The 21,131-nt window shown below is 47.4% G+C and overlaps 1 protein-coding gene across 2 annotated transcripts in view; it reads left to right on the forward strand.

Annotated features, from left to right (window-relative positions):
• The window catches only part of LOC108588901 (uncharacterized), a 903,226-nt gene that overhangs the window by 24,324 nt on the left and 857,771 nt on the right, over nucleotides 1-21,131 (forward strand). The window contains exon 1 of one of the 2 annotated variants that reach the window (XM_078354323.1): nucleotides 1,473-1,621. The exons of the other annotated variant lie outside the window; for it this stretch is intronic. The gene's annotated coding sequence lies outside the window, so the exon portion shown is untranslated. Of the gene's footprint in view, nucleotides 1-1,472; nucleotides 1,622-21,131 lie in introns of those variants that run through there. 2 annotated transcript variants of the gene reach the window in all.

Raw genomic sequence — 21,131 nt, forward strand, 5'->3', positions numbered from 1 at the left:
CAGGCGTGTACCACTGCACCCAGCTAATTTTTGTATTTTTAGTAGAGACTGGGTTTTGCCATGTTAGCCAGGAGGGTCTAGAACTCCTGAACTCAGGTGATAGGCCTGCCTCAGTCACCTAAAGTGCTGGATTACCTGCATACATGAGCCACCTCGCCGGGCCCTATATATCTTATTTTCATTTTGAGAATTTTTTTTTTTTTTCTGGCTGTTGCTGCCATTGCTGTAATTTCATAGCACCGGGTGGGTAACTGATTATCTAAGATGTCTTCACCTGCAGAAGTTTCTGTACTCTACTTCCCATTGTACTATGTGGGAAAAAACTCCAAACATTATATTTCACTTCGCATGCACTTGAAGGGTGTGACAGAGTAATATGCACACTAAGTAAAAAAACAAAACAAAAAAAATCGGCCGGGTGCGGTGGCTCAAGCCTGTAATCCCAGCACTTTGGGAGGCCGAGGTGGGCGGATCACGGGGTCAAGAGATCGAGACCATCCTGGCCAACATGGTGAAACCCCGTCTCTACTAAAATTAAAAAAATTAGCTGGGTGTGGTGGTGTGTGCCTGTAGTCCCAGCTATACGGGAGGTTGAGGCAGGAGAATTGCTTGAAGCTGGGAGGCAGAGGTTGTGGTGAGCCAAGATTGCGCCATTGCACTCCAGCCTGGCACCTGGTAACAAGAGCGAAACTCCGTCTCAAAAAAAATAAATAAATAAAAATAAAAATAAAAAAAGTATCCCTGGCCAAGTGTGAGTGGAGTGGGAAGAAGTGATTGTGTTCTGTTTTCTTTGTTTCTTTTTTTTTTTTTTTGAGACCAAGTTTTGCTCTTGTTGTCCAGGCTGGAGTGCAGTGACGTGATCTCGGCTTACGCAACTGCCGCCTCTCGGGTTCAAACGCTTCTCCTGCCTCAGCCTCCCAAGTAGCTGGGACTACAAGCACCTGCCACCACACCCAGTTTATTTTTTGTATTTTTAGTAGACACCTGGTTTCACCATGTTGGCCAGGATGGTCTTGAACATCTGACCTCAGGTGATCCTCCCGCCTCAGCCTCCTAAAGTGCTGGGATTACAGGCAGGAGCTACTGCACCTGGCCGATTGCGTTCTTTACATAAGGAAACTGGATAAGGCCTGTGGCTAGTTGGGAAGCAGACAGCACAGCTGGAGGTGAGGGCCCGGGGAACATATTTACAGCCACTCCCCCACGTGGCTCGCATTCCCGCCTGAGCTCCTGTCCTGTCAGATCAGCTGCAGCATTAGATTCTCAGAGGCTCACGAACCCTATCGTGAACTGCGCCTGCGCGGGATCTAGGTTAACCACCCCCCCCCCTTTAGTGAACTGCGCCTGCGCGGGATCTAGGTTGCCCTCTTTAGTGAACTGCGCCTGCACGGGATCTAGGTCCCCCCCCCCGTGAACTGCGTCTGCGCGGGATCTAGGGGTGGGGGGTGTGTGTGTGTCTCCCCGCCCCCGCCATAGTGAACTGCGCCTGCGCGGGATCTAGGTTGGCGTTCCTTAAGAGAACCTAATGCCTGATGCTCTGTCACTGTCTCCCGTCACCCTCAGACGGGACCGTCTAGTTGCAGGAAAACAAGCTCAGGGCTCCCACTGGTTCTACATGAAGGTGAGTTGAATGATTTCATTATATGGTGAGTGATTACACCACTGCATGCCAGCCTAAACAACAGTGAGACGCTGTCTTAAAAAAAAAAAAAACAAAACAGTGGCAGTGTGAGTTAATAAGAGGAACCTCTGAAAGAGGTTTTTGTGAAGTACGTCATAATAGAAATAAAGTCACAATAAATGTAATGTGCTTGAATCATCCTGAAACCATTGCCCCCCCACACTTCACCTTGGTCCGTGGAAAAATTGTTTTCCATGAAACCAGTCACTGGTGCCAGAAAGGTTGGAGACCGCTGCTTCAGATGGACTTGCTTGCCTGCTCAAGTTTAAGGGTTGTGGCTTGTGGGAAGTAGAAAAGTTCCTTTTTAAAGTTTTCTTTCTCGTTAAAGAGTAAGTGCGCTGATAACTTTGTTAAGTCCTATCCTATGTAGCTGTGAGACACGCCATGCTTACACGCACGTGGTACATTCTATGTCCTTGTACTTTAACCAAGATGTCTGTGCTGGACCTGCTCACAGGCATGTCCCAGCTCTCAGTTGCTTTTACCTGTTTAGAAAAGTTTTAACTTTTTAGCCAATCGGGTTTTAGTTTAGATTATGAGGTCTGGCTCCAGCCAACGGAGATCAGATAGAGCAGTAGGGACGACCTCAAATGCGTAAGGGATAAATTTACATGCATTCTCTTTGTTCTTTGTGTTCTTGTGCCGCAGTGGCTACCGGGAGTACCCTTCCTGCATTCCAGGAAGTAAAAATTGCGTTGCTGAAAGAAAGACTCTTTGTCTCGGTGCTAATTTTTCTTTGCGGCATCTATTTCCAGCATGGCTGATAGATATGCCTCTTACTTTCTCATTTCTACCAAGAACCCCTGTATGACCTGCTTTCTGCTTGAAAAAGTCCCTTTTCGTGATGCTGGTATCTGGGTCTTTAAATTCATTTCCTCTGCCTCCTCCAGGGTCTCTGCAGGGAAAGGCTTGATAAATCTATCTCAACTCCACGTGGAAATGCATGAGATCCTAAAAAGTCTTAGCAGTTAATGAAGATGACCAATTAGGCTGATGAAAGAACTCTGGCAAACGTTTAGGGACAGTCTTGGCAAAGCCTTTTGCCTTTCGTTGATCTATTTTAACAACAAGGGAGGCAGCAAGCACATTACAAAAAGGGCTGTCTACACATACGGCTGCTCCGATGTGGATCCATGCATTGCATTCTTATCTAATCCTTATTGGAATCAACTTCCTTAACAGAACTTCCTCAGCTTCACGGACAAATCAAATCCACCACCAAAGAGGATTGCTGGTTACCTTGCCAGTTTTGTCTTGGGCTGCCTGGACCATATGAGTGATAGGAACTAAATGGCCTTATACCCTGGAAACGCCCAAAAGCCTGAATCTTTGTCATGAATCCTCAATTTGCCTTGTTGGTGGTTTCAGAGCTCATATGGCAGGGAAGCGAGCGGGGAACTGCTGTTCTGGACTTAATCGGGATGAATGGGTGTTCATTTAAGGATATGGGGCAGATGGAGGTCTCTGGGAGGTGATGGACCCCTGCTGGAGCTAACAGACTGCCAGAAGTGACAAACTGTCACTTCATATGAAATGACAATATGAAGCCAGATCCAGTGGCTCATGCCTGTAATCCCAACACTTTGGGAGGCCCAGGCAGGAGGATTGTTTGACCCCAGGGGTTCAAGACCCACCTGGGTAATATAGGGAGACCCTATCGCCATAAAAACATAAAATTAGCTACCGAGGAGGCTGGGGCAGGAAGACTGCTTGAGGTCAGGAGTTTGAATGAGCAGTGAGCTGTGATCACACCACTGCACTGTAGCCTGGGTAACACAGTGAGACTCTGCCTCAGAAAAAAAAAAAATGTGGTGGTATGAGTTAATGACAGGAGCCTCTGAAAGAGATGTTTGTGAAGTATGGCTGTCACAGAGGTAACTTTCGCTGAGAGGAAGAGGAGTCTTTCTTTTTCTTTTTCTTTTTTTTTTTTTTTTGAGACAGTCTCACTCTGTCACCCCGACTGAAGTGCAATGGCACAATCTCTGCTCACTGCAACTTTTGGCCTCCTGGGTTCAAGTGATTCTTGTGCCTCAGCCTCCCAAGTAGCTGAGATTACAGGCGTATGCCACCACAACTGGCTAATTTTTGTATTTTTAGTAGAGGCAGGTTTCATCATGTTGGCCAGGCTGGTCTTGAACTTCTGACCTCAGGTGGTCTGCCGCCTCAGCCTCCCAAAGTGCTGGGATTACAGGCGTGAGCCATTGTGCCGACCAAGAAAAGCCATTTTGAGGGATGAATGCGTTTTCCTGGGCGTCCTTTTTTGCTCTGTTGTTCCTGTGTTCATTTCCTCTAACAAATGCTTAGCTAATGAGCTCATCTGCATAGGTGTAGAATCTTCTTCAAATAGGAGATTGTTTAGGGCAACCTTTTCCAGAAAGAACTGCTCATCCGTCGTTGTGGAAATCTGGGCAGTTGGAGAGCCAGCAGCAGGCAGGAGAGGCCCTAGTGGCTAGAATTTCCAGCTTGATCTTTCCCAAGGCAAACCAGTCTGTGTCACCAACATCCACCCAACGATCCTACTTTCCAATACTTCTCCTTTAGAAGGGACTCTGGGTATGGCGCCCTGCATACAGACATAATAGTACCTCCTGCACAGGGTTGTTACGGATTAATGAATTATATAATATGTGTAAAGCAGTTAGGAAATTGTAGCTTGTTATGGCATCTGGTCCTTGGTAAGCCTTCCAAGTTCAGCTGCTGTTATTCCCCTTGTTTGTATTCTAATACACTGACCACAACATCTCTAATGCTCTATTGGGATTTCTTGAGGGCAGGCATCATGCTGAGCCATCTCTGGATGTCCAGCACCTCGTGAATTGCCCATAAGGTAGCATAGTGTAGTGTAGTTTAATATGTACTGATGCACGGCGCTTCCTTCCCTCCCCTCCCTCCCTCCCTCCCTCCCTTCCTCCCTTTCCTCTGTTTCTCCCTTTCTTCCTTCCCTCCCTTCCCTTCCCTCCCCTCCCTCCGTCTCCCCCGCCTTCCTTCCTTCCTCCCTTCCTTCCTTCCCTCCATGGAGTTTTGCTCTGTCTCCCAGGCTGGAGTGCAGTGGCACAATCTCGGTTCACTGCACCCTCCACCTCCTGGGTTCAAGTAATTCTCCTACTTCAGCCTCCTGAGTAGCTGGGATTTCAGGTATGCGCCCCCACACCCAGCCAATTTTTGTATTTTTAGTAGAGACAGGGTTTCGCCATGTTGGCCAGGCTGGTCTCAAACTCCGGACCTCAGGTGATATACCTGCCTTGGCCTTTCAGAGTGCTGGGATACAGGCGTGAGCCACTGTGCCCGACCTCAGCCATCTTTCAGTTATCTGCAAGGAGACTTAGAACGTAGTGGTTAAGAGTTGGTACTGCAGAAGCAGATAGCCCTGGCTTCAGTCTAAGTTCCATTACGCACCACCCATGTGACCTAGAGCAAGCGATTTAACAATGTTCAACCTCAGTTCCCTTCATTCAGTGGGTCTAATTATTATTATCACGCTAATTATAATAATAGAACTTACTTCATAGGGATATTATGAGAATTCAAAGAAATGCATAAAAAGCATTTGGCCCAGTTTTTAGTTCGTAACACTCATTAAATAACTGTTAATTGTTTTTTATCGTCATTAACTTCTGCTTCAGAGGGTTTGCACGAGTGTACGTGAGGGCACAAGCCAAGAGGTTAGCTTCAGGCTAATCATTAATTCATCCTGTTTTTTATTTTTCTTTTTAAATAAAGACAGGGTCTTGCTTTGTCACGCAAGCTGGAGTGTAGTGGTGAGATAGCTCACTGCAGCCTCAAACTCCTGGACCCAAGCAATTCTTCTGCCTCAGACTCCCAGGTAGCTAGGACTACAGGTGCATGCCACCATGCCTGGCCAATTAAAAAAACTTTTAATAGGGACTTGCTATGTTGCCTAGACTGATTTCGAACTCCTGGCCTCAAGCGATTCTCCTACCTCAGCCTCCCAAAGTGCTAGGATTACAGGCATGAGCCACCATGCCCAGCCTAACATTGATCAATTATTTGATAATTGGTAGGCCGCATGCTAAATTATTTAGGGATATGAATCAAGCCCTCAGTGAGCTTTGATTTTTACCTAAGAAGACAGGATAGGCCGGGCAAGGTGGCTCACGCCTGTAGTCCCAGCACTTTGGAAGGCCAAGGTGAGTGAATCATGAGGTCAGGAGTTCGAGACCAGCGTGGCCCACATGGTGAAACCCCATGTCTACTAAAAATACAAAAATTAGCAAGGCGTGGTGGTGGCACCTGCAATCCCAGCTACTTGGGAGTCTGAGGCAGGAGAGTCACTTGAACCTGGGAGGTGGAGGTTGCAGTGAGCAGAGATCGTGCCATTGCACTCCAGCCTGGGTAACAGAGCAAGACTCCATTTAAGGATAGGACAGTTGCATAAATTAGAACAAGTGACCAAACCTCTGTGCGCTTCATTTGTCTCCTGTACATGAGGAAAGATTATAGGTGAAGAACTAAAACTCACTGAACAAAGCAACAGTGTTTTGAAGATGTGGGTAACAGAGGATGGATGGATGGATGATGGATGGCTGAATAGATGGATGGATGGTTGGATGATGGATGGATGGATGGTTGAATGGATGGGCAGATGGATGGATGGATAGATCGTAAATGAATGGATGGATGGATAGATGAATGGACGGACAGATAGATGGGTGGATGGGTGGATAGGTGGATGGATGGATGGATACAAGGATGGATGGTTGGTTGGATGGAATGGGGATGGCTTGAAGCAAATGATGCAGTTTGAAAGAGCAGAGATTGTTGAAAGATGGCAGAGAGCTCTCCAACCATACCATGCTGTGACCCTCAGCATGCACTCTGCCTTCCCACAGTGGAATGAAGTTCCCTTTGTTCTCTGCTTCTCTCCACATTATAACTTTTATTTACTCTACAGGATGCACCCCAGGCATTACTCCCACTGGGAAGGCCTTTCCTGATAGGTCTTTGTTTCCTTAGCTCCCTGTGGATACACCTGTTATTGAAGTTACTATTCAGTGCTCTAATTGCCTGCTGGCAACTGAAGTTGGAATCCTTCAAGTGCCAGGAGGATCTTACTCATCAGTTCTTCCCCAACATCTAGTAGGTGTTTGACACACAGGTATTTAATATTTGGGTGCGTGACCAAGTGTCATGTGCATGATTAAATGAATGGATGAAGGCCAGGTGTGGTGGTTCATGCCTATAATCCCAGCACTTTGGGAGGCTGAGACGGGCAGATCACCTGAGGTCGGGAGTTCAAGACCAGCCTGGCCAACATGGAGAAACCCTGTCTCTACTAAAAATATAAAAATTAGCTGGGCATGGTGGCCCGCGCCTGTAATCCCAGCTACTCAGGAGGCTGAGGCAGGAGACTTTCTTGAACCAGGGAGGCGGAGGTTGCAGTGAGCTGAGATCACGCCACTGTACTCCAGCCTGGGTGACAGAACAAGACTCTGACTCAAACAAACAAACAAACAAAACCCCCGATAATTATGGGAAAGAGGTTTTGAAAACTAAGCCTTATTTTAACGTATCATACAAGGATATTTTATTCCTATGCATAATATTATCTATTCCTTTGCACAGGTTCACGTGCCTTAAGAAGGTGCGTTGCTGGAACAGTGAAGTTTTGAAACCCTTGTCATAATTCTGTGTGTGCAAAAATGGACTTTCTTTACAGGCTTGCATTTCCTTTAAGCAGGGTGTGCCTTTTGTGCATAAATCTCTGTTCCTCGGCTCTCCTCCTGGACAGGTCCGGGAGCTTTGCTGGGTTTTCCTAGAGCTCAGGGAAAGGAAAAATGATTTATTTGATCATGGATGAAGCTAAATATTTGCACACCTTGCAGTTCACCTCTTGCTCACCTGGTGGTTTGGCCATGACTGAGGAAGCCAGCAGTCCTTGGGGAGTAGATTAGCTGAGCCGGCCTAGTGAGCAAGTTCAGCCTCCCCCGCTGTTTAAACATCTCTGACCTCCGAGGGCCCTGAAGAGATTAATGAAAGTCAGTGAAGATCATTTCACCACGCACAATGCCTATGTGGTTGCCGCTGTTCTGAGCCCAGCAGATGGCTGCTTGGTGTTCTTCCCTGACCGTTCTGCCAGGGCGCAGGTAATTGCTTGCAGCAGCCTCCCAACATAAAGAAAGTATGGAAGCTTGATCAGCCTTCGGAGGAGATGGGGCTGGTATTTGCTACTGGGTAACCCCTGAAATAAAGGAAGCCCTGTGTTTCCTCAGCATGCTCTGCGCCTGCTGTGTTGCAATAATATCAGTGGTTGGGAAATTGACTGACTGCAAACAATGTTTTTCTTTTTCTTTTTCTTTTTTTTGAGATGGATTCTTGCTCTGTTGCCCAGGCTGGAGTGCGGTGGCGCAATCTCAGCTCACCACAACCTCTGCCTCCCGGGTTCAAGCGATCCTCCTGCCTCAGCCTCCCGAGTAGCTGGGACTACAGGTGCGCACCATTATGCTCGGCTAATTTTTGTATTTTGTAGTTTTTAGAGAGAGGATTTCATTATGTTGGCCAGGTTGGTCTTGAACTCCTGACCTCGTGATCTGCCACCTCGGCCTCCCAAAGTGCTGGGATTATGGGCGTGAGGCACTGCGCCCGCCACAATGTTTTTCTTTTGCAAATGTCAAATAATAATTTTTAAAAAGGTGGAATCCCTGATTTAGAAACATAGACTTTTAGAGGAGAAAGGACCATGAAATGCAAGCCCTTGGTCAAGGTTAAAGCCCGCGTTCATGGAGGCGATTGGCCTGGAGACCGTATCTGTCCATTTCTAGTTCACGCAATGCCCTTTTCCTGTCTCCACTCTGTTCTCCAGAATGACTGCGATTGCAGAGCGTGGCTGTGATTAACATGCCACTCTGAAGCGTTCCAGCGTCTCTGGGCTGTCAGTGTGGCCTCTGATCCCTGCAGTGTGGAGTGGGGTGCCTCACACTCCCACTTCCAGCCTGGAGCAAACCAAAGCTTCCCCCCAGTGTCTGTAACTTCTCTAAGACTCAAACCCTCCTGGTTCTCTTGGTCTCTGCATTCTGGGCCTGTGAGGATTGTCTTTCTACTTAAAAATTTAGCCTTTTCATTAATCTCTCTCTCTCTCTCTCTCTCTCTCTCTCTCACACACACACACACACACACACACACGCACACACACACACATTCTATTATGCCAAAGACATTTTGACTTCTGCACAGAGGGGGCAATCTGTTTCTGCTAAGAGTTTATCAAAGTGTGCTCAAGTCAGAAGGGAAGGGAAGAGAGGTTTACAGGGAAGTAAAGCAGGAAAGATCAGTATAAATTCTCCTTTCCCCCGTTTAGAGGGACTCTTTTTTGGAGCACTCCTGGGTGTACAGCGATATGAAGCAGAAAATACAGCGTTGTCATTTACTGTCTGCATTCGCCTACCTGACCCCACAAGCCTCCCGCACTGTAAACATCTCGGTCCAGAGTCGTAAATTTATTGCAGTTGACAAACCTACTTTGACACATCACTATCGCCCGGAGTCCATAGGTTGCATTAGGGTTCACTCCTGCTGGTGCACATTCCATGGGTTTTGACAAATGCATAACGACGTGTATCCATCATTTACACTATTTTCACTGCCCTAAAATTCCTCTGTGTTCTACATATTCATCCTCCCCTCCCCACTAACCCCATGCAACCATTGAGTTTTTGTTTGTTGGCTTGTTTGAAGTGGAGTCTCGATCTGTCACCCAGGCTGGAATGCAATGGCGTGATCTCGGCTCACTGCAACCTCCACCTCCTGGGTTCAAGTGATTGTCCTTCCTCAGCCTCCTGAGTAGCTGGGATTATAAGTGCCCACCACCATGCCCAGCTAATTTTGGTATTTTTAGTACAGACAAGGTTTCACCATGTTGGTAAGGCAGGTCTCGAACTCCTGACCTCGTGATCCACACACCTCTGCCTCCTGAAGTGCAACCATTGATATTTTTACTGTCTCCATAGGTATGCCTTTTCCATAATGTCATAGTTCGAATCATACAGTAGATATCCTTTTCCGGTTGGCTTCTTCCATTGAGTAATAGGCATTTAAGTTTCTTCTAGGTAACGTCAATTCTTAAGTCTTTGCCTCACTGCTCACCCCCAGGTTCAGCCGTATTCCAGCTTGCAGATTTCCTTTCTAGCTTCCATGCCCGTCTCTGTTCCTCAGTCTCTCAGTTCCAACTTGGCTTCAGAACTTCCTCTGTCTCCTCGCTCTGTGGTGCAGAGAAGCTTCCATTACCCTCTTCTGGTGTCTCCGTATCCATTCATGCATTTTCTCTGTGTACGTTTTTCTTTCTTCTTTTCTCTTTCTTTCTTTCTCTCTCTCTTTTTTTCTTTCTCTCTTTCTCTCTTTTTTCCAAGTCTTACTCTGTCATCCAGGCTGGAGTGCAGTGGCACAATCTCGGTTCACTGCAACCTCTGCCTCCTGGGTTCAAGTGATTCTTGTGCCTCAGCCTCCTGAGTAGCTGGGACTACAGGTGTGAGCCACCACGCTTGGCTAATTTTTGTATTTTTAATAGAGATGGGGTTTCACCATATTGGCCAGGCTGGTCTTGAACTCCTGACCTCAGGTGATCCACCTGCCTTGGCTTCCCAAGGTGCTGGGGTTATAGGCATGAGCCACCACACTCAGTCTTTCTATAGACAAAACTATGCCCTCCAAAGAGGGATTCTGTTGGGGAAAAAAACCCCCAGATTTCACTATCTCTTTGCATCTACAAAAACTGTTCTATGAGAAGCTGACGAAGGTGCTGAGAAATCTGAGACTCCCACTTGTGCTAGAGCAGGGACGAGCTTCTCAAAAGGGAAGTGATAGATAGGGCTCTCCATCCCCTACCACATGGGGTTAGCAGCTTCAGGATAAGGCACTAGTTCTGCTTTAAAAGGAAAGACTAAGCCGGTAGCAGTCCTCTCCTTCCCCCCAGTCCCTTGTGGTGACCTCTCCTGGAATCTCCACTTCCTCTGCTTCCATGATGGTGACTGCTCCAGCTGTGGGCTCCACCCTCCTCAGATCTCATTCTCCCACTCCAGCCCCATCCCTATCACTCTCCCCAAGGTTCCATCCTTAGCATCCACCTCTTCTCCCTCTCCACACTCATTTTCTTACACACTTATTCAGTCCCCTGGCTTCAATGCCCCTTAATCGGGTTCAACGCACTCTCCAGTCTGGGGCCCCAGCCACACCTCTGTTTCAAAATCTGACCCAGATGCTTCTCTCGGGGTCACCTCAGAGGCATCCAAAACTCAGGGTCTGGAAACCAGATTGGTGGTCTTCCCACCGCAGCCAAGTCTTGTCTTCTTCCTGACTTCCTCTTTCTGTTTTGGTGCCCTTAGGTTTCATCTTTTGTGGGTTTTTTTTTTTTTTGCACTTCTTTCCCTCTGTAGTCCTAGTCCAGTTCTGTTGATGGGTCTCCTCCCTCTTGAGTTTCTGTTTCCATTTCTTGGCTGCTGCCTGAGTCTCATATCCCCTCCTCGTTCACCAGATCGCTTAGAAGGATCTTCCACCAGGCTACCTCTGGTCCTTGTCTCTGTTTCAGTCCTCCCAATCATAGCTGTTTGATTATGCTTCTCCTCTTCCTCCTCCTCCTCCTCTTCCTCCTCCTCCTCCTCTTCCTCCTTTCTCATCCTCTTTCTCTTCTTCTTCTTTTTGTGAGTTGGAGTCTCACTCTGCTGCCCAGGCTGGAGTGCAGTGGCGTGATCTCGGCTCACTGCAACCTCTGCCTCCCGGGTTCAAGCGACTCTCTTGCCTCAGCCTCCTGAGTAGCTGGAATTACAGGCATGTGCCACCACGCCCGGTTAATTTTTGTATTTTTAGTAGAGACGAGGTTTCACCATGTTGGCCACACTGGTCTCAAACTCCTGATCTCAGGTGATCCACCCACCTCTGCCTCCAAAAGTGCTTGGATTGCAGGCGTGAGCCACCGTGCCCGGCCTGATTATGCTTCTTGTCGAGATTGCCCAATCTGTCACCCTTCTATGCTCCATGAGCTTCAGTGGCTCCTTATTGTCTAGGGAAAAAAATCCTTAACTAGATTTTCCAGGCATTTCATGTCAGAGTTTCCATCAAACTTGCTAACTTCATGTCAGTGCTCCTTCTCAGGCCACTGAGCCCAATCAGATTATTCTCTGTTGCCGAAATTCACTGCGCACGTCATCACTCAGTGTTTTTGTTGATATTCTCCCTTTGTCCACGATAGTCTTTTTCTCCATCCTTGCCTATTATCAGATCCTACCTATACCTGTTACACAGCTCCAATTGCCACCCTTCTGGAAAGCCTTCCCTTTTTGCTTCAGGGAGGAACTCTCTCCTTTTTTCCGCTCCCGAAGGGAATGTGAATTGATTTCTAGGTTAGCATTAAACATCGTCCTGTTTTCCATTGTGTGTGAGGACCTCTCTACCTTCTAGATTAAAGGCTCCTCAGAGAGAGGCTGTCTGTTTTGTTCGCCTTTGCATCTTTTAACCAAGTCATGTGTGCTTGAATGAATCATTGCATAGGATTGACAGAAAGCACATCGGGTCTCAAAGGGATGGAATGAAAGGAGGGTGACCTTTGAGGCTGCTGTGGAAGCCAACAGTAATTGGAGTGGGCAGTATTGGCCCTGGTAGGTGACGCCAAGGGAAGTAAGTGGACAGGGGTCACTGCTGGGAGAAGAGGGCGTGGACAGCATGTTTCTCTAGCTTCACAGTGTTGCCTCTGGCTGGCCCCAGGTGTGAGATCCCATGAACACGAGCATGGACATGAGACAGAGCCTGTGTTGTACCGGATTATTCATTACACTCGGAACGACGAATTCTGCTGGGGAGAGCGGGAGAGTTTGCTGGAAGCCTGTGTTACAGCTCATAATATTACATCCAAGTCTTTTGTGTAATGTAACCCATTACCATATCCCTTGGGTGCTCAAAGTCATGGAATGTTAGAGTTGGAAGGAAATTCAAAAAGGATCTTGTCAAATCCCCTAGTTTTACGGGTGGAGAAATTCAGCCCCAGAAAGGTTATATAACTCTCCCAAGGTTACACAGAGATACATAACAGAGCCAGGCTGGCAACTCAAGCAAAAAAGGAATGAAACATTTGTCAGGTGCCTGCGCTGTGCTGGGGCTGTGTGTCAACTAAGCGAGGCGAACCTTGCATTTCTCGTTGCCTGGCAAGGGAATTGCAGCTCAGAAAGGTGAAATGTCTTGCCTGGGTTTCAGAGGCAAGTGATAGATAGATTTAGCCTTAGAAGTTGACTGACTTCAAAGAGATGGTCTTTGTACTGCTCGTTATGCCTCATTAAAAGTGAGCAGGTGGGAAGGGAACTGCCTTTGTAAGCATCTCCTGGGTGCACAGAGAACTCTTGAGAGATCCTTCACAAGGGTGGAGAAGGAGAGAATCTCCTGTGCAGGATGACCCTACAGGGCAATTGTTGCTTTCCTCATTTTGCTGATAAGTGAAGAGAGGGAGGCTACAGCTGCCTTTCCGCGATAGCCCAGCTTGTAACTGGTGTGAGTAGAATGAGCCTGTTTTGTACCTATTTATTTATTCATTTATTTATTTATTTTTGAGATGGAGTCCTAACTCTGTCACCCAGGCTGGAGTGCAATAGCCCAATCTTGGCTCACTGCAACCTCTGCCTCCTGGGTTCAAGCAATTCTCCCACATTAGCCTCCTGGGTAGCTGGAATTACAGGCACCCACCATCTGACTGGATGGATAATTTTTGTATTTTTGTAGAGATGGGGTTTCACCATCTTGGCCAGGCTGGTCTTGAACTCCTGTCCTCAGGTGATCCACCCGCCTCGGCCCCACAAAGTGCTGGGATTACAGGCGTGAGCCACCATGCCCAGCCTGTACCTCTGTATATTTTAATCTCCTTACCTGTAAAAATAAGGGACCTGGACATTTCCCACCCTCAGTTTCCACTGAACAATACTCCTCCTTCCAGTCTCAGCAGTAGTCACTTCTCCATCTCTAAACTTTTGCTGGAGGTTGGAGTTAAGCAAAATGGCTTCACCCACTGATATTGTTAGAGCTTGATTATTTTTGCCGCTCAGTGACGTCTACTGCCTTGCTCTATGAGCATTACTTCTTAAACCCTGTGTCAGAAGAGGGCAGAAGCATTGTTAGAATCCACGCTGTCTGGCGGGGTGCAGTGGCTCACACCTGTAATCCCAGCACTTTGGGAGGCCAAGCTAGGCGGATCACTTCAGCTCAGGGGTTCGAGACTAGCCTGAGCAACACAGCAAAACCCCGTCTCTACTAAAAATACAAAAATTAGCCAGGTGTGGTGGTGCACACCTGTAGTCCCAGCTACTTGGGAGGCAGGAGGCTCGCTTGAGTCCGGGAGATGGAGGTTGCAGTGAGCAGAGAGATTGCGCCGCTGCGCTCCAGGCTGGGCAACAGCAAGACCTTGTCTCAAAACAAACAAACCATGATGTCTTTCTCAGGTAGAAAGCTCAGTACCAGGAGGTGGTGTTTTCAAGGATTCTTTCAGCAGATAATTGAGCCCTGGGGAAAAAAGGGGCTATGGGTACTACCTAGTCATCTGATGCCTGTGGCTGTGATTTGGGTTCATGGCCCATTCTGAGGGCCTCTTGGTTTGGAAGGGAGAGCATTTCATAAAGATGGGAATGCCCAGGACAGCGGTGAAGGTGGCATTAAAATAAACATGGAGGGGGATGGGAAAGACACCGTGAATCTTATTCCCATGGAAACAGTAATTGTGGGCTTGGATCTTGAGCACAGCATAGGTAATTAAGTGAATCAGAGATTAAAATACAACCTCGAATGTATCAACTGAACAGGTGGGAAGGGGCTCAAAATTAGAATGTGGTCATCGGAGTAGATGCCCAGCACTAAAATGACAGTGAGAGAAGTGCAGGGGGCGGGTTTGAGGGCAGGCCTTAAGTTTTAAGGCCACTTTGAGAGTCAGGGATTTGCCAGGTGTGGTGGCTCACACTTGTAATCCAAGCACTTTGGGAGCTGAGGCGGGTGGATTGCCTGAGGCCAGGAGTTTGAGACCAGCCTGGCCAACACGGCAAAAACCCGTTTCTACTAAAAATACAAAAATTAGCTGGGCGTGGTGGTGGGTACCTATAATCCCAGCTACTCAGGAGGCTGACACAGGAGAATCGCTTGAACCCAGGAGGCAGAGGTTGCAGTGAGCTGAGATCACATCACTGCACTGCAGCCTGGGCAACAGAGTGAGACTCTGTCTCAAAAAAAAAAATAAAATAAATAATAAATGTGGAAATTAAAAAACCGCAAAGTAGAGATCTTTACCTATCTGAATAAATTTATGAATAAAGAACAAATTCTCCTTTCTGAGCATTCATTTTGAGACACAATATTAATTTTAATGTCTGGTATGAAAACCAGAGTGACCTTGATTGTCATAAGTGTAATAATTCTCATAAAAACATGGGACAATTAGATCATCATTTTAAAAGCCTTGTTATGTTGGCTTGATAAATAGATTCCAGTGGAAATCAAAGGCCTATTCCCTATTTAATTAATATTACAAATAATTAGAGAATTTCATCCGTGAAGGTTACCCACGGAAACACGTTCAGATGAGAAGCAGCTTCAGGATTTCCAGGGAATGTTTCTGGGGCTCTCATATTCTCTGGTTTTCAGAGAGTCTTTTTAAGAAAAGAAAATAAATGAAATGTTATTTTATTCTAATGCAACTTGGCTCCCTAATGTGGGTGTCCCAGATCGTCCCATTTGAAAGCTGTCTGGTATATTTTGGTTGGAGATGCCAACCCACTTCCCCTAGCCACTTTTTCTCTCTGAATGATCTCTGGCTCCCCAACCACCATCTATTTCTTCTTATTAAAATGTTACCTACAGCTTTAAGGATCCCCCCCCCCCGACATTTACATACTGTTTTTAAGAGAGTAGCTTCTAAATTCAGTCAAAAACACAAGCTGTTCTACTTTTCCAACATTACAACAGCAGCAAAGCACACGCATCCTAAAAATGGTCAGTCTCTCCACTTACCCTCCCTTTCTCCCGGTTCCCATCCTGTCCCTCCCTGGCAGCCAGGGCCATGGTCATGCCGTCTTCCCTGGCACCTGGTGCCTTTTAGGAGGCTTTTCAGACTATGTTGCTGTACCAGGAGACACACAAGGGCCACCAGGATCGGTTTGGGCTGCATGGCGTTTTAGACATCAAGGTATTTCACATTGCATTCCAAACGTAAGACCTCTCTTCCTATGACTGGGATATACCCAGAGGCATCTAAACCATTCTTCCTTAAAGACACATGCCTGTGAATGTTCATTGCAGCCCTACTCACAATAGTAAAGACATAGAATCAACCTAAATACCCACCAATGACAAATCGGACAAAGAAAATGTGGTACCTATACACCATGGAATATTATGCAGCCATGAAAAAGGATGAAATAATGTATTTTGTGGGAACACGCATGGAGCTGGAGGTTTTATTTTCCTTAGCAAACTAATGCAGGAACAGAAAACCAAATACCACATGTTCTCACTTATAAGTGGGAGCTAAATGATGAGTACTCATGAACACAAAGAGGGAAACAAGACACTAGACTCTACTTGAGGGTGGAGAGAGGGTAGGGGAGGGAGAGGAGCAGAAAAGTAACTACTGGGGGCCGGGCATGGTGGCTCATGCCTGTAATCCTAGGACTTTGGCAGGCCAAGGCGGGTGGATCACCTGAGGTAGGGTGTTTGAGACCAGCCTGACCAACATGCAGAAACCCCCATCTCTACTAAAAATACAAAATTAGCTGGGTGTGGTGGCGCATGCCTGTAATCCAAGCTATTTGGGAGGCTGAGGCAGGAGAATGGCTTGAAACTGGGAGGCGGAGGTTGGGGTGAGCCGAGATTGCACCATTGCACTCCAGACTGGGCAACAAGAGCAAAACTCCATCTCAAAGAAATAGAAAATAAAAAATAACTGTTGGGTACTGGCCATAATACCTGGGTGATGATACAGTCTGTACAAGAAACCCCGGTGACATGAGTTTATCTATAAACCTTCACATGTACCCTGGAACCTAAAATAAAAGTTAAGAAAAAAAAGCCGGCCAGGCGCGGTGGCTCAAGCCTGTAATCCCAGCACTTTGGGAGGCCGAGGTGGGTGGATCACGAGGTCAAGAGATCGAGACCATCCTGGTCAACATGGTGAAACCCTGTCTCTACTAAAAATACAAAAAAATTAGCTGGGCATGGTGGTGCGTGCCTGTAATCCCAGCTACTCAGGAGGCTGAGGCAGGAGAATTGCCTGAACCCAGGAGGCGGAGGTTGCAGTGAGCCGAGATTGCGCCATTGCACTCCAGCCTGGGCAACAAGAGCGAAACTCCGTCTCAAAAAAAAAAAAAAGCCTTTTTCTTTTAAACATCTGAAGATTTGGTGACTCAGGCCATGTTCCCATGTGGTGACATCCAATTCTCTACCGATTCCACCTCTCCCGTTATTCTAGGCCAGTGTTTATTGTTTCGTTTGCTTGGTTTTTGAGACAGGGTTTTGCTATGTTGCCCAGGGTGGAGCGCAGTGTAACCATCCTAGCTCACTGCAGCCTTGAACTCCTGGGCTCAAGCAGTCCTTCCTCCTTAGCCTCCTCAGTAGCTGGGACTAGCACAGGTGTGCCACCACCATGCCTGGCTAATTTAAAAATTTTTTGGTAGTGACAGAGTCTTGTTATGTCACCCAGGCTGTTCTCAAACTCCTGGGCTCAAGTGACCCTCCTGTCTCAGCTTTTTCAAGTGCTGGGATTATAGACATGAGCCACCACTCCTGGGTTGGCCAGTGGTTTCTGAAGGGTGGTCAGGAGACCAGCAGCATGGAGCATCACTTGGGTATTGTTAGATGTGCTTATTTCCAAGGCCTCAGCTACTGAATCAGAATCTCTGGGCGGTGGGAGTCGGGGGCAGCCAAAGGGTTTTAACAAGCTTTCCAGGGCTGCTGCTGCATAGTCAGGTTTGAGAATCACCAAAGCCTCATCTAATCCTTACGACTCCCCAGGGCACGTGTGATTTTTCCATTCCGTCGCTTTGTTCCTAATGTGGTAGGACTTTAACACACGCAGGGTAAAGGAGACCCATGTTGCTCCTTCTGCATCAGACAGCTCTGGCTGCTGGGCTTGTGTTCTCTCCAGTCCAGAGTGTGTCTTTCTTTTCTTTTTTTGGGACAGAGTCTTACTCTGCCCCCCAGACTGGAGTGCAGTGGTGCAATCTCGACTCATTGCCGGCTCCCCGCCTGGGTTCAAGAGTTGATTCTGCCTCAGCCCCTCAAGTAGCTGGTACTACAGGCATCCACCACCACACCCAGCTAATTTTTGTATTTTTGGTAGACATGGGTTTTGCCATGTTGGCCAGGCTGGTCTTGAACTTCTGGCCTCAAATGATCTGCCTACCTTGGCCTCCCAAAGTGCTGGGATTATAGGCGTGAGCCATCGCGCCCGAGTCAGTGTGTGTCTTTCTTCATCTGTTCTTTCTTTTTTTTTTTTTTTGAGATGGAGTTGTGCTCTGTTGCCCAAGCTGGAGTGCATTGGCACCATCTCTGCTCACTGCAACCTCTGCCTTCCGGGTTCAAGTGATTCTCTGCCTCAGCCTCCTGAGTAGCTGGGATTACTAGGGAGTAATCCACCATGCCCAGCTAATTTTTGTATTGTCTTTAGTAGAGACAGGGTTTCACCATGTTGGCCAGGCTGGTCTTGAACTCCTGACCTCGTGATCCACCCACTTTGGCCTCCCAAAGTGCTTGGATTATAGGCATGAACCACCGCACTCAGCCTTCATCTGTTCTTTCTATGCTCATTTAGTGCATGTTATGTGTTGGACATGAACCTAACTAAGCCCCACCTGTGTTAACTCACTCAGTCTTCACTACTGCCCTACATTAGCAATGAAGAAAATAAGGCACAGAAGAAATGAAGCAATTTTTTTTCTGAGGCTCTGTAATTAGGGAATGGTGGAGGTAAAAGCAAGCTCTGGGTGGATAACTCGGGAGCATTTGTCCCCAACATCTAGACCGCCACTTTGGTAGGCAGGTTCTTCATTCTGGCTTGCTTTTTGCCCTGTAAAGGTGAAGACAGCATTTGGCTTTGAGACAGATGAAGGGCCCCCCTTTTAGGGAGCCGCTGACCACTTCTGCCCCCAAGTATGAAAATAAAAATCCTGAGTTTCTTCAAGGGAAATTCCAGACTTGCTGTGAGAAGTAAATAATAGCTTAAAACAATCTGGCCGGGTGCAGTGCCACATGCCTAATCCCAGCCCTTTGGAAGGCCCAGGTGGGCAGATCACTTGGGCCCCGGAGTTTGAGACCAGCCTGGCCAACATGGTGAAACCTCTGACTCTACTAAAAAAATAAATGGCCAGGTTTGGTGGCTCACATCTGCATTCCCAACACTTTGGGAAGCCCATGCAGGCCCATCACAAGGTCAGGAGTTTGAGACTAGCCTGGCCAACATGGTGAAACCCCCATCACTACTAAAAATACACAAATTAGCTGGGCACAGTGACATGCGCCTATAATCCCAGCTACTTGGGAAGCTAAGGCAGGAGAATCTCCTGAACCTGGAAGGCAGAGGTTGCAGTGAGCAGAGATCACGCTACTGCACTCCAGCCTGGGCAAAATAGACTTCGTCTCAAAACAAAACAAAATTAGCTGGGCTTGGTGGTAGGCACTTGTAATGCCAGCTCCATGGGCGGCTGAGGCAGGAGAATTGCTTGAACCTGAGTGGAGGTTGCAGTGAGCTGAGGTTGCACCGCTGCATTCCAGCCTGGGAGATAGAGTGAGACTCTATCTCAAATGCAAGCAAACACACAACAACAACCAAAAATAGCCACAAAAGTTAGAGTCACGAGATTTTGGTTCCTTGTAGAAACTAACCATGACATTTCAGCACACGTTCCTGAGTTGTTTTTCAGAAACCTGGACCTCCACCCAGTGGATGCCCTGGCACGTAGACCTCAGATGTAGGGGAGCGGAGGGCTGAACTCAAGCTGGGTTCTTCTAAATTTCTCTCTGCGGGACCTGGAGGAGGTTATGCTCATAGGCCAGAGCTAACATTCTTTACTGCTGACCCCACATTTTTAGACAAAGCTTCACCCCCTTAACCAATCATGAATCAGAAAATCTTTGAATCGCGGCTCATTGCAACCTCTGCATATAACCTAAGGACCCCCTGCTTCCAGATGTCCCACCTTTTTAGGTCAAAACAATGCATCACCCCTAGGTACTGATGTATGACTTTGCTTGTCGCCCTGCCTCTCTCTAAATGCCCTTACCGTAAGCCAACTGGGAGGACTGGGTCCTAAGCCTGAGCTGCCTGATTTTCCTTGCTTGACATGCTGCAAATAAATGCCTTTTTTCCCCCTCCCACTGCAAAATCTCAGTGTCAATGTTTGGACCTCGTGCCCCTGGCCAGTGGACCTCACGAGGTCTGGCCACGGGGCTCCTGCTTTCTGGCGCCGGTTTATCTTTGAGATGTTTCAACTCTTAAGATGCTTCAGGAATCCTTTCAGTTTTTTTGCTCCCAACAAGGAGAATTGGATGCTGATTCTCTGGGCATCTACCTTGAGATAAAGGCTGGTTCAAGAGGGGAACTTTAGCTGGGCACAGTGGCTCACGACTATAATCCTAGTATTTGGGAGGCTGAGGCTGGTGGACTACTTGAGGTTAGGAGTAAGTAGTTCAAGACCAGCCTGGCCAACATGGTGAAACCCTGTGTCTACTAAAAATACAAAAAAAAAAAAAAATTAACTGGGTGTGGCGGCATGCACCTGTCATCCCAACTAGTCAGTAGGAGGCTGAGGCAGGAGAATAGCTTGAACCTGGGAGGCGGAGGTTGCAGTGAACCAAGACCGTACCATTGCACTCCAGGCTGGGCAACAAGAATGAAACTCTGTCTCAAAAAAAAAAGAGGTGAACTTTGAACTTTGGCTATGTGCTGGACACAGGATTCATTCTTGCCTGGATTGAGTTCTGTGCTTATTAAGATCCTGGTCACTTCCTGACTGCGGCTCTTTAACCCCTGTGTGGCTGGCACTTCCCGGGTGCTTCACCTAGAGTGACCTTCGGGGACTTGTACTGAGGTCTCACTCAGTTTATCCAAGAGTCCTTGCCTTGGTTGGCTCCTCTCTAGCCCACACCTGTAAACTAAATTCTCAACCTGCCACCTCTTTGGAGCCGTGTTTTTAAAAAATAGGCTTGAGACCCAACTGCTTGGGCGTGAATTCTAGCTCTGCTGTACTAGCTATGTGATCTTGGGAAAGTTCGTTAACCTCTCTATGACTCAATGTCCTCATCTATAAAATGGGTTGATATTAGTGTGTTATTTCTTCTTCTTTATTTATTTAGAAATGGAGGCGGAGCACCTTGGCTCACACCTGTAATCCCAGCACTTCGGGAGGCTGAGGTGGGTGAATCACGAGGTCAGGAATTAGAGGCAGGAGAATCGCTTAAACCCGGGAGGCGGAGTTTGCAGTGA

Source organism: Callithrix jacchus, chromosome 2 (assembly GCF_049354715.1).
Source record: "Callithrix jacchus isolate 240 chromosome 2, calJac240_pri, whole genome shotgun sequence".
NCBI classification, from domain to species: domain Eukaryota; kingdom Metazoa; phylum Chordata; class Mammalia; order Primates; family Cebidae; genus Callithrix; species Callithrix jacchus.